Below are 13,835 nucleotides of genomic sequence, written 5' to 3' on the forward strand. Positions count from 1 at the left end.
TGCTTGGGATGAGACATTAATCCAAGGCTTTATCTGTCCTTGAATATATGCAATCCTATGGCCACCATTTCAAAGGAGAGCAGGCAAGTTATTTCCAGTTTCTTGGAAATCCTTCACATGTCAATTAAATCAGGTGCTGTGCTCCTTATCACATCACTGTTTGGGAAATCGTACTGTGAGCAAATGATTTATTTACTATATTTAACAATGACTGCACTTCAGGCATACTTAATTGGCATCCTATATACTTTGGGATGTCTAAAAGTCAAGAAAGCTGCTATAGAAATGCAAGTCTTTCTTTTCTTTCATTGTGAATAGATGACAGAGTTTCTTGTGTAGCAACCCCCCTCTAAATCCTTACACATCCTAATCCTCCCTTTCTTCTATTTGACTAACCTGACAGAAGGACAGACCTTATTCTTTATTTACATTGTTCTCCAATTACCTATCATTGTCTCTGATAAAGCTTTCAGCAAAAGCTTCAACAACCTTAACTGTGAAATGTTTTCCTTGCCAAAATATTTAATCATTTCAGGCTATGGGTAAAACATAGATCAGCAAGAAGAACAGGCTTACTATCACTGCCTTTGCTTTCTCATTTGTTTACTTCACATTTGCTTCATTTTCAATGTAATAGCTAGGGATATATCTGTCTCTTAATGCCAGGTAGTTGGAGGAACATCCCACATAAATTAACTAAACAAAGCTGTGGGACCACCATGTGAGAATCTTCTACTATTAAGTGCATTTGGAGGTCATGTTGGGGAGAAAGAAAGCAAGTCTTGAATTTCTAGAGCACCTTATGCAATGTTGTGGTTCTGTTCACCGAGCTGGGAATTTGTGTTGCAGACGTTTCGTCCCCTGTCTAGGTGACATCCTCAGTGCTTGGGAGCCTCCTGTGAAGCGCTTCTGTGATCTTTCCTCCGGCATTTATAGTGGTTTGTCTCTGCCGCTTCCGGTTGTCAGTTCCAGCTGTCCGTTGCAGTGGTCGGTATATTGGGTCCAGGTCGCTGTGCTTATTGATTGAATCTGTGGATGAGTGCCATGCCTCTAGGAATTCCCTGGCTGTTCTCTGTTTGGCTTGTCCTATAATAGTACAATATACCGACCACTGCAACGGACAGCTGGAACTGACAATCAGAAGTGGCAGATTCAAACCACTATAAATGCCGGAGGAAAGATCACAGAAGCGCTTCACAGGAGGCTCCCAAGCACTGAGGATGTCACCTAGACAGGGGACGAAACGTCTGCAACACAAATTCCCAGCTCGGCGAACAGAACCACAACAACGAGCACCCGAGCTACAAATCTTCTCACAAACTTTGAACCTTATACAATCTCAGCAAATCCCATAGCACTTCACAGCTGGTGAAATTAAGTTTTTGAAGTGTAATGACTGTTTAATTGAAAGAAATGCAGCCAGTACACCGAGCTCCCACGAACCGCAAATTGATAATCACATTATCTGTTTCCAGTTGCCAGCATAATTTTGGCCTGCACACCAAAGAGAGTTCCCCAGCTCTCCTTTGATATATAGTGTGGTGAGATCTTTTAAATCTGTCGGAGAGGGCTGATGGAGGCTGGAATGGTTTGTCTGACAGACAGCACCTGCAACAGTGCGTCACTCTCTCAGCCAAGAATTTATGCTCCAAGTCTCTGAACTTCCAACCTCCTGACTCAGAGACGAGACTGCTCTCTTGAGCCAACAATAATACTTCCTTGTTTAGGTGTGACAAAGAATAGTCACAATGGGCTCCAATGCTACAATCTCTATATTATTTTCATGTTGATGTACCACTCATTTAACATACAGTACAAATCCCTGAGGCAATGAATTATTGATTTTTTAAAAATTACTGGCTTTAACCTTGAGACGATGATTTATGTGAACATTGTCTGCATTATCAAGGCAACAGAAGGCAACATTACATGAATTATGTTTACTAGGAACTCATTTCCGAAATGAGATCAGTTAGCAAAAAGCGACACTGAAGTAGGCAAAACCATATTAACTGTCAAATCCAGTCTGCTTATGTCAACAAGTTCTATCTCAAACTTGTCCCTTTCCTGAGGTGTGGTGACCCTCAGGCTAAACCACCAGCAGCCATTTCTCTCAAATAAAAGAGCAGCCCTATGGTCTTCTGGCACTATGGCAACTTTACTTACTAAATTCATACAATACAACAATTAAGTTGCATCCAAAACAATCAGTAATATTGATCCTAAATGAAACAAAAATATAACAAACTAATATAACACTTGTGTGCTGTCTCAAGACAGATGCTTCACTCGTTGCTGATGATGCAACATCCTGATGTATTTTTCTTGATGGTTCTTTCAGTGGTGATTCACTCTCAGGGCCAAGGTAAAGAGGCAACTCTTAAGTCTACTTCAGCCAGAATGAGAATTGAACCCATACTGTTAGCCTATATGCCTAGCCAGCTAAGCAAATTTACCCACCATAACACCTTTAATATTATTTCAATAGAATGATAGAATTGCTTGTGTTTTAACCTGATCTGTTCTGTTATGTTAGGGATAGCTGGTCGTGTCGTTTCGTGGCTAGTTGATGTTCGTGGATGCGGATCGTTAGCTGTCTTCCTGTTTGTCCTATGTAGTGTTTTGTGCAGTCCTTGCATGGGATTTTGTACACTACATTAGTTTTGCTCATGCTGGGTATCGGTTCTGGTGAGTTGTTGTCTAAGTGTGGCTGTTGGTTTGTGTGCTGTTATAAGTCCTAGTGGTCGCAGTAGTCTGGCTGTCATTTCAGAGATCCCTAGTAGCCACACACGTAGACGACAAGCAACATGACTTTGACTGGGACAACACTACCATTATAGGGCAAGCGAAACAAAGAACAGCCAGGGAATTCCTAGAAGCATGGCACTCATCCACAAACTCCATCAACAAACACATCGACCTGGACCCAATATACCGGCCACTACAGCGGGCAGCTGAAACTGACGACCGGAAGCGGCAGGGACAGGCCACTATAAATGCCGGAGGAAACACCACAGAAGCGCTTCACAGGAGGCTCCCAAGCACTGAGGATGTCACCTAGACAGGGGACGAAACATTTGCAACAAAAACTTCCAGCTCGGCGAACAGAACCACAGCAACGAGCTCCCGAGCTATAAATCTTCTCACAAACTTTGAACACCTACGGGCGAGAGACGCTACGACAAGCCAGGAAATGGGAATCCTGCGCTAACCGACTAAGCGCCACATACGAACAACTCCGGTTCCTGCACGAATGCCGAAAGAATCGAATCCTTCCACCAAGTGTCAGATACAGACCACCCGTCAACAACCCACAAGTCAGGGACACAGCCAGACAGAACGGATTCAGGATGATCCAGGTAATGATTACAGACGCTCACAACAGACCTCACAAATACAGACAAGAAATTGCGCGCCAAAAATCGTTAATTTCAAAAACCACGAATCAGGAATGGACCTGGATCATAGAACAGGCTGTCACCATAGGACAGAACAGGACTACACACCACAAAAAAACGGCACTAAAAGAAAAAATGGCCAAACTAACACACAACAAAGAGAACACCACAACACACACCTGGGTTAGAAACCTCTCCCACAGACAGCTCACAGACACGGAAAGAACAATACTAGCCAAGGGACTCAACTACAACCACAGGGATGCCAAGACAGCAGACTTCCTAGCAGCACTAGAATGCACACTCAGGAACAATGGACTGACAGAAGAGACACAACAAACAGTGAGACAAAGTATCGTACCTCTGATAACAAGGAAAAGACAAACACATAACCTCAACACCAAGGAGAGGGAAGCACTAAAATCACTAAGAAACGATAAGAACATAATCATACTACCAGCAGACAAAGGCAGAATGACGGTCATCCTGGACAAAGCAGACTACATCCAAAAAGCACAACAACTACTTGCAGATACCAACACCTACCAAAAGAGGGAGTTTGACCCCACCCCACAGCTCACCAATAGGATAAACAACACACTGAGGAACCTACAAAAAAACGGACAGATAACCAGGTCTGACCTACAAAGAATGAAACCTGAAAGCAACAACACCCTAGATTCTATGGACTACCTAAAGTACACAAACCAGATATCCCACTCAGACCCATAGTATCACTACCAGGGACACCATCACACAAACTGGCTAAAGAACTACAGCAGAAACTGAAACACTTGATCAGCGGATCCAGACACACTACACAGTCAACACAGGAATTCTTGGACATCATCAGAAATATACACATAGACAAGGAAGAAACTATGGTCTCATTCGACGTAACGGCACTGTTCACCTCTATTGACAAAGCCCTAGCCAGAGAAACAATAGCCAACCTGCTGAACAGACATAACAGACAACAGGATGTTGAACCCATCAACAAAGACGGCATATTTAAACTACTGGACTTGTGTCTCACAACACACTTCACATTCAACAACCAGATATACAAACAAATCAACGGAACACCCACGGGCTCACCGATCTCGGGACTCATAGCAGAAGCAGTAATGCAAAGGTTAGAACAAACAGACTTACCACAAATTCAACCCAAACTCTGGGTCAGATACGTTGATGACAACTTTGTAATCATTAAAAACACGGAAATAGAGAAAACACACCGGATCATCAACTCCACACTCACAGGAATCCGATTCACGAGAGAGGAAGAAAAGGACAACCAACTCCCATTCCTAGACGTGAGGGTACAGAGAACACCAAACGGAGAATTCACCACCAAGGTACACAGGAAAGCCACACACACAGACCAAGTCCTGAACTATGAAAGCAACCACCCCAATACACACAAATGAAGTTGCATCAAGACACTATTCAAAAGGGCCACAACACACTGCAGCACACCAGAACTGCAAAAAAAAGAAGAGGAACACCTATACAAGGTATTTGCCAAAAACGGATATCCTCGCAATTTCATCAACAGATGCCTAAGGGAAAGACAATGGAACAAGGACATGCCGCAACCCAAAGGACTAGCCACACTACCATACATCAAGAACATCTCTGAAATGACAGCCAGACTACTGCGACCACTAAGACTTATAACAGCACACAAACCAACAGCCACACTCTGACAACAACTCACCAGAACGAAGGACCTGATACCCAGCATGAGCAAAACTAATGTAGTGTACAAAATCCCATGCAAGAACTGCACAAAACACTACATAGGACAAACAGGAAGACAGCTAATGATCCGCATCCACGAACATCAACTAGCCACGAAACGCCACGACCAGCTATCCCTAGTAGCCACACACGTAGACGACAAGCAACATGAATTTGACTGGGACAACACTACCATTATAGGGCAAGCAAAACAAAGAACAGCCAGGGAATTCCTAGAAACATGGCACTCATCCACAAACTCCATCAACAAACACATCGACCTGGACCCAATATACCGGCCACTACAGCGGACAGCTGAAACTGACAACCGGAAGCGGCAGGGACAGACCACTATAAATGCCAGAGGAAACACCACAGAAGCGCTTCACAAGAGGCTCCCAAGCACTGAGGATGTCACCTAGACAGGGGACGAAACGTTTGCAACAAAAACTTCCAGCTCGGCGAACAGAACCACAGCAACCTGAGGTGTTTCATAAGAGCAATTATCAGACAAAAGAGATGCTAGGGCGAGCTGAGCTAAGCTTGGTCTCAAAAGTAAAGAGTATGCTCCACAGGTCCAGAATAAGCATTGGAGTCTCTGAAACCTACTACAGTTAGTATCATGTTCCCGAGCAATGTATTTTGTTACGATTGCTGTCTCCCAGTTGGAGCGTGGCTGTCTCCCAGTTGAACATTTGGAGGCCACATCTTAGGAAGGCTGCCAATCAGGATGAGCAAGAACGTCACCAGGGGGGAGGGACTTCAGTTCTGTTCAGAGAAGGGAGAAGCCGAGGTTATTCCCATTATACCTGGGAAGGTGAAGGCGTGATTTAATGAAGATGTTCAAATTTAGGAGTTTTTTTTTGTAGATCAGGGAGGAGCAAAATACTGCTGATGCTGGGAATCTAAAACTGAAAGGTACTGGAAAGGCTCAGCAGATCAAAAAGCATTGAGAGGAGAGAAACAAATAAACTAGCATTATCTGGAGAATATCTTTTTGCCAGCAGGAAGGTTGATAACCAATGAACACAGAATCAGGTTTTCTTACCCAGTGAGTTGTCACAATCAGGAATGTGTTGACTAAAACGTAGATGGAAGCAGATGTAATGGTAACTTTGAGAAGAAACTTGAGTAAGTCATTGGATTGAAAACATTTGCAGGGCTATGAGCAATGAACAAGGACGATGAGACTAATTTGACAGCTCCTTCAAAGAATTGGTATAGGCACAATGGGTTTAATTCTACATATCTGAGGATGATCCTGGAGATTCAGGTTGTGTTTGTTTGTCTCATTGACCCACAGGTTCTGTTCTCTGGCGACACATTTCTTACAACAGCCCAGTCAACATTTTCTTTGCCTGAACAGATTTATCTTCAGCTAAAATAGCAGTTTAAATTCTGGATCTCCAAAACCTAATAAAATTATGCCTGTAAATGCAACTATTTGCATTTGCATTTGCATTTGCTGGCGGCACGGTGGCACAGTGGTTAGCACTGCTGCCTCACAGCACCAGAGACCCGGGTTCAATTCCCGCCTCAGGCGACTGACTGTGTGGAGTTTGCACGTTCTCCCCGTGTCTGCGTGGGTTTCCTCTGGGTGCTCCGGTTTCCTCCCACAGTCCAAAGATGTGCAGGGTCAGGTGAATTGGCCATGCTAAATTGCCTGTAATGTTAGGTAAGGGGTAAATGTAGGGGTATGGGTAGATTTCGCTTCGGCGGGTCGGTGTGGACTTGTTGGGCCGAAGGGCCTGTTTCCACACTGTAATGTAATCTAAATCTAAATCTAAATCTATTTCATTTTACATGCAATTTTAATCAACCCCTGTGTGCGTGTACTATTATAGGCTTCTGGAGCGGGCAGGACTTGAACTCAGGTCTCCAGGTGAGGTAAACTTTCAGGAGGGATTCAATAAGGTCCCACAGAAGAGATGTTTCCCCAGTGTAGAGGAACCATATTGTGATAAATAATTAACATGTGGCCTATATTGAGATTGGATCATCACAGAATATTTTCTATATTCCAAGATCGCAGTACATGCAGGTATTGAGAAATGAAAATGTCTAATGACTTAAAATTTCTTTCCATAAAGACAATCACTTTTACAATTTTTTTACACAGAGAGTGGTCGTTGTGTGGAATGAACTGCCAGAGGAAGTGATCAATGCAGGTACAGTTACAATGTTTAAAAGATATTTGATAAGTACATTAACAGGAAAGATTTGGAGGGATATGGGCCAAAAGCAGGCAGGTGGGACTAGTTTAGTTTGGAAACATGTTCAGTGTGGACTGTTTGGACTGAAGGGTCTGTTTCCATGGTTGATCAGTACTCAGACCCCACTATTCACAATCTACTTTAATGATTTCAATGAGGGCAAAAAATATAATATCTCCAAATTTGCAGATGACCCAAAGCTGGTTGGGAGAGTGAACGGTGAGGAGGATGCCGAGTTGCTTCAGAGTAACTTGGACAAGTTGAGTGAGTGGGCAAATGGATGGCAGGTGAAGTATCCCTTTGGTAGCAAAACAGGAAGGCAATTGTGATAAGGGAGGTCCAACAAGACCTGGGTATCGTTATACACCAGTCACTAAAAATAAGCATGTAGATGGTGAAGAAGGCAAATGGTGTGTTGGCCTTCATTGTGAGAAGATTCAAGTACAGGAGCAGGGGCGTCTTGCTGCAATTTGTACAGGGCCTTGGTGAGACCACACCCGGTACATTGTGTGCAGTTTTGGTCTCCTCTTGGATGAAGAATGTTCTGTCTTGTAGAGAGTGCAATGAAGATTTACCAGACTGATTCCTGAGAATATGAATTGACATATGAAAGGAAATTGATTCAGTTAGGACTATGTTCACTAAAGTTTAGAAGAATGAGGGGTCCTTGCATTGACTAGAACATTGTAACATGGCTAGACAGAGTGAATATAGGAGGATGTTCCTGAGGATCGGGGTCCAGAACCATGGGTCACTGTCTAAATGTACAGAGTAGGCCATTTAGAATGGAAATAAGGAGAAATGTCTTCACCCAGAGAGTGGTGAGTCTGTGGAAATCACTGCCATAAAAAATGGCTGAGGCCAAAACGTTGAACGTTTTCAAGAAAGGAGATCGATATAGTCTTAGGGCTAAAGGGATCAAAGGGTATAGGGAGGAAACAGGAACAGGGTGGGGTGATCCAGAGTAGGGTGATCAGCCATGATTATATTGAACGGTAGAGCTGGCTCGAAGGGCCAAATGGCCTACAACTGCTCCTATTGTCTATGTTTCTATGTCGGGTTACTAACACTGTGCCACAAGAGCACCTCGCTTCACTTGGTATATCTGCTCATTTCTAACTTTTCCCAACAGCACTGGCAAGGAGTCCTCAGTCATATGATTTGTCACTTGTGGTGGTAAGTTTGAAGTCCAAGTCTCAGTAAGAATGGCAAGGTCTCTGTGGCTATTGATGAAAGACTAACACAGAAAGAAAGGAATGGTTGTTTTACTTGGATGTTAGCAATCCTGAGAAGTTGCAACAAGAATGACAACTTGCATTTACATAGCACCCTTAAACAATAAAATGTACTACAGAGCTTCATTCAAGCATGATCAGACAAAATGTGACATTGAGCCACACAAGAGAACATTTGGGCAGATGACCAAATACTGGGTCCAAGAGATAGGCTTTGGGAGAGTTCTCAAGGAGAAAAGAGAGATGGAGAAGTAAAGATATTTGGAGAGGGAATTACAGAGCAAAATGCTTTGCTACCAATGGTGGAGCAATTAACATTGGACATGCTTGAGGGGCCAGAAGACCACAATGTTTTAGAGAGTTGTAAAGCTGGACAAGATTACAGCTGGTTGAGAAAAGTTAGGGAGAGATATGAAAACAAGATTGAATTTATAAATTGGGAAAAGTGGAATAGATGATTGAGACAGAGGGCAGAGATTCATGGACAGCTGACCACCAAAATGCCCACTTCAGAGAAAAGTCAGTGACCAGGCAACAGACTCAAACAAAGCGTGCCCCTCAGCCATATTGCATTCTGTATATCTACTCCTCAGGAGCAAGAAGATTCACCATCTGGAGCTGTTAGCTAATCTGACTGTTTGTTAGCTCCAGCAGCCCTGGCAGTGCCAGGGCACCACAGTGGGTAATTCCAGGAGTGCAGGCAATCCTGAGGTGAAGGTCCCAAACCAGGGGAATAAAGGGCATGGGAAGAGTTTGGTGTTCTCAGGGAGGGGAGTGAGCAGTGGGTGGGTCGGGGAGTTGGTGATCAGTTTTTGTGAAGGACAGAAAGAAGGGGTGATATTATTCTCTCTCGGGGAGGGAGCATCTCCAATATGCATAAGACACCCTCCAAAAAACAGTACCTCTCCTTCCTTGCTGTAATTTTAAAAACTTTAAAAGTGATCCAACTCGCCACCCATGCCAACTGTGCTATGGGTTTTTAACAGGCTGAACTGACCCTGAACTTATTTATTTAAGTATGGTGGGTGGGCTGACCATTGTGACCTCTGTTTTTTAGGGATGAGCTCAGGGCTAGGTGACTACAGTATGGACTGGACACACCTTCTGACACATTGAGGTATGTCTCATCTTGTCCCTGTTTGCTTTAAGGCCAGCCCGACCATCTTATTCCACCCCTCAGAGGGCTGTGTTCCACCTCCACATTAGATCTCAGCAACAATTCCATCTTCTCTCATCGGCCTGCAGTTAATACATCCAAACAGCACAGCTGCAGCCAAAGTTCCTCATGGCTGACTTGTTCTCTGAAATCCTACCAAAAAGGAAATGGCTTTAGAAATTCCCAGTAGCCAAAAACTGACTTTCTATTGATTTACCCTGAGTTGAGTAAGGAGCCCTTTAAGCCATATAGTTTTAGCTAGCTTCTGGAGTGCTGGTGCCATGACTTTTTTGAGGAAGGTACAGTAAGTGAAACATAAACGCTCCTGGATACCAATTTCAGAAAGGAATTCTAATGCAGGATGTATTTTATGAATGTATTTTAGCAAAGTTAGTGCTGATTTCAGGCATTTACTAAGGACACTTAAGTTGGGCTATTACAATTTGGTAGGCAAGCCAGAGGCTGGAAGAAATCAGCAAGCCAGGCAGCATCAGGAAATGGAGAAGTCAACATTTCAAGTACAACCCTTCTTCAGGAGTGGGGGTGGGTGTGGGGGGAGCTGCAGATAAAGGGATGCCTCCCCCTTCCCTTCCATTCCTCTCATCGACCCTTCCTTCTGGATTCATTCCTTCCATCAACCGACCAGTTCATACCCTGTACCTGTGTTCACCTATTCCCACCTCACCACCTGCCCAACTCCCCCCCAACCCCCTTTATCTGCAGCTCTCCTTGCACCCATCCCCAGTCCTGAAGAAGGGTCATACCCAAAACATTGACTTCTCTACCTCCTGATGTTGTCTGGCTTGCTGCGTTCTTCTAGCCTCCTACGTGTCTACCTTGGAATCCCACATCTGCAGCTTTTTTGTCTATTACAATTTGGTAGCTGTTATGTTTCACATTCCTTCTGTGAAAATATCAAACAGGTATATTAACATACTGAAAGCTGAATTTGCCTTCTAAGTTCAGCAGAGCACAAATAGAGTGTTTCTCCTGACCATCCTAAGATATTTTCTATATTTTTCCATGTTCTGCAATGTTATTGCACATTTCTGGAGCAGGTGGGACCTGAACCCAAGTGTCCAGGCTGAGAGATAGGGACACTACCACTGTACAATGAGAGCCCCTAAGTCCCTACTCACCCTAAATACTTACAAAGTTTTACTTCACCTTTCTTGGAAAGTAACTGAAGGCATTAAAATTTACAAGTGTGGTTAGACAAATTTCAAGTAACCGTCAATGACAGTGTTATTTACAAATTCTGCTCCAAGATTTGGTGATTCATTACTGGAGTTGGCAGCCTACAAGAGAATTCTCATTAAGAGCTATGACTAATTGACATATATGAACATTTTACAACATTCTTAGTGTCCAGCCTATTCGCAACAGTTGGGAAACATCCTGTGTGGTCTCGACAAAGGAATACATCATGTTCTAGTTTGAAACAAAAGAAGATGCGATTTTTCAATCACCAGCCTCATTAAGGACATTGGTTTTCTATTCTCTCCCTACCAGCATTGTGGGTCAACCCACAGCAAGTGGACTGCAGCGATTCAAGAACACAGTTCACCATCTTCTCAAGGGCAAATAAGGATGGGCTATCACTGCTGGCCAACCAGCGACGCCCAAGTCCCACAAATGAATTTTTAAAAACTCACCATGATGTCCAATAATTTGATTCTTCTCAGTCTTTATCACTAGCCAGCATCCCCCCTCAACTTATTCATTATATTCAAATACTCTGAAGGTCAGGATACTATACAATATTGAAATCTGAACAAGGGTAGGGCAGGAGATGCAGGGGAAGGAATGCTTATTATTACTTCACTTACATTTTTGAGCATAAGGAAGGAATCATGTGCCGCACACAAGTTCAAATCCCATCACAGAGGCTGGTGAAATTCATGTTTAGTTGATTTTAAAAAACTGGAATTGAAAGCTAGGTTCACTGATGGTGAGCATGCAACTAGCACCAATTGTCAGAAAACCCAATGATTCCTGAATGTCCTTTTGTGAATGGATCTGCTTCCTGACCTGATCTAGCCTTCATGTGACTCCAGAATCACAGGTTGATTCTTAAATTTCATCTGAAATGACCCAGGAAGCCTGTCAGTTCAAAGGCAACAAATGCTGGCCTTGTTAGTGACACCCATATCCCATGAAAATAATGCCTTCCTATTCCCCACCCTATCCGTGTGTAAGGTGGTTAAGATTAAACTGGTAAACTTCAGGTTCCAAAAAGGAAGGCAATGTCCCTTAAATCAACCCATATAGAATTTGTACTTAAAGCAAGCAATTTATTCAAGTTCAGTTTATCTAACCGATATCAAATTTGGAACAATTCAATCATGTTTTCACATAATTACATTTTCCCCAACAGGGGAATTGAAATGACATTTTTTTTAATCGCGGCTCCATTTCTGGGTCGGAACCTGACCCAGATCTTTTGAAAGACAGCCAATTCAGGATAGTGGGTGGGTTCCTGAGGTGGGAGACCCAATGGGAGAGCCAATAACCCTGGGTGGACAGGATGGACGCTGCTGGGGAAGGTAGGCTAGTGTCAAGGTGTCTCAACATCAGAATGATCTCTGATGCCTACTTAAATGCTGAAGTAAGGAAAGCCTGCAACTCTGAGGGCCTTCAATGTTAAGAGTGAAATCTCCCCATAGGAAAGATTATAGAAAAGACTGAACTCTCATTCATTGCTTTGTAAGAAACAGCACTTATGTCCCTCTGACCAGCTCAGGGAGCCATAGGTAGTTTCTTTTCCCTAAATCGGATCTTAATTGGGCTAATAAACTTTCTGCAAAAGCATATGGAGGTGGGAATGTGTTAGGGAGCCAACTGGATGTGCATTTTCCAATCCCCCACACTGAAGTTGCCTCCAGAGGATGGATAAACTTGTGCCCTTCATCTCACATTTCTGTTCAAATCTTCAACCTTTGATAGTCACTAGACCCTAAATAGCAAAGTATTCCATTTGAAAGCACCAGTGCTATTTACCTTGCAGAATAAACAGTGCAAAGTTTTCATCTTGTTCTCCCAACCAGAAGCTGGGAATTTCTTTTTGATTTGGGTGGTATACTGGGACGTTAGCGAGTTCATTAGAATATATGACCAGTGGAATTGTATACTCAGAGCCCATGGTTTTAATTGATACAATGCACTGAGGTAAGTTAAATTGAGAGCTGTATAAGACACAGCTGCTGCATGGATAAGCTGAGACAAGGCAGGCAGGAAGAATTGCTGAGACTGAAGACTGTGGCGAATTTGTGGAGAGACTGCTGCAGCTGTGAGTAATTTTTGAAAGCAATTGTTATTTGGCATTCTGTCCACACAACCCTGGATTTACATCTGCATCTCAGAATTCTGGGCAGTGGGAAATTTGAATTCTCCCTGGTCCTCTGTTATCATGATAGTAGGTCTTAGAGGGAGATTGTGTCCTTGTCAACATCAATAGAGACCGTTGAGACTAGGCTGTCAGTAAAATTACGAAATAGGCTTAAGCATTGTAGGAGGCAGAACACAGAACCATCTTTACTTCAGAGTCTGTTCTCATGTGATCTCTTACATCAATGATTATGCAAACTGACGACTTACATATTTAGCATTAACCCTTTACACTACAGCCCCCAAACTCATCACCCAAAATGTGAGCTTTGAGTACTGAGGGAGTATTGTATATTCAGAGAGTCAGTATTGAGGGATTGTCAGAGGGTCAGGACTGAGGGAACATTGCACTGTCGGAGGGTCAGTATTCAGGGAGCATTGCACTGACATAGGTTTGTACTGAGGGAGCACTATTTTTGTGAAAGTTTAATACCAAGGGATCATGGTACTGTTTGGGAGTTAAGAAAGGTGTGTTTCAGTGTTAACAGGAGATTTTAACAAGGCTCCATTTGGCCATTCAGGTGGATGGGACAGATCCAATGGCACTTTTTCAAAAGGCAGCTGGTTAGTCCTGGTACTTTGGTCAACTTGTATCCTTCAACCACATCACATTATTTAGTATTACATTCCTGTCAGTGGGATCTTGCAGTGTGCAAAATGGCTGCCATGTTTCTAATATCACAACTGTGTTTAAGCTTCACAA

The sequence above is a fragment of the Chiloscyllium plagiosum genome, unplaced genomic scaffold (assembly GCF_037043375.1).
Source record: "Chiloscyllium plagiosum isolate Xiang-an unplaced genomic scaffold, Cpla_swu_hap1 HiC_scaffold_4, whole genome shotgun sequence".
NCBI lineage: Eukaryota > Metazoa > Chordata > Chondrichthyes > Orectolobiformes > Hemiscylliidae > Chiloscyllium > Chiloscyllium plagiosum.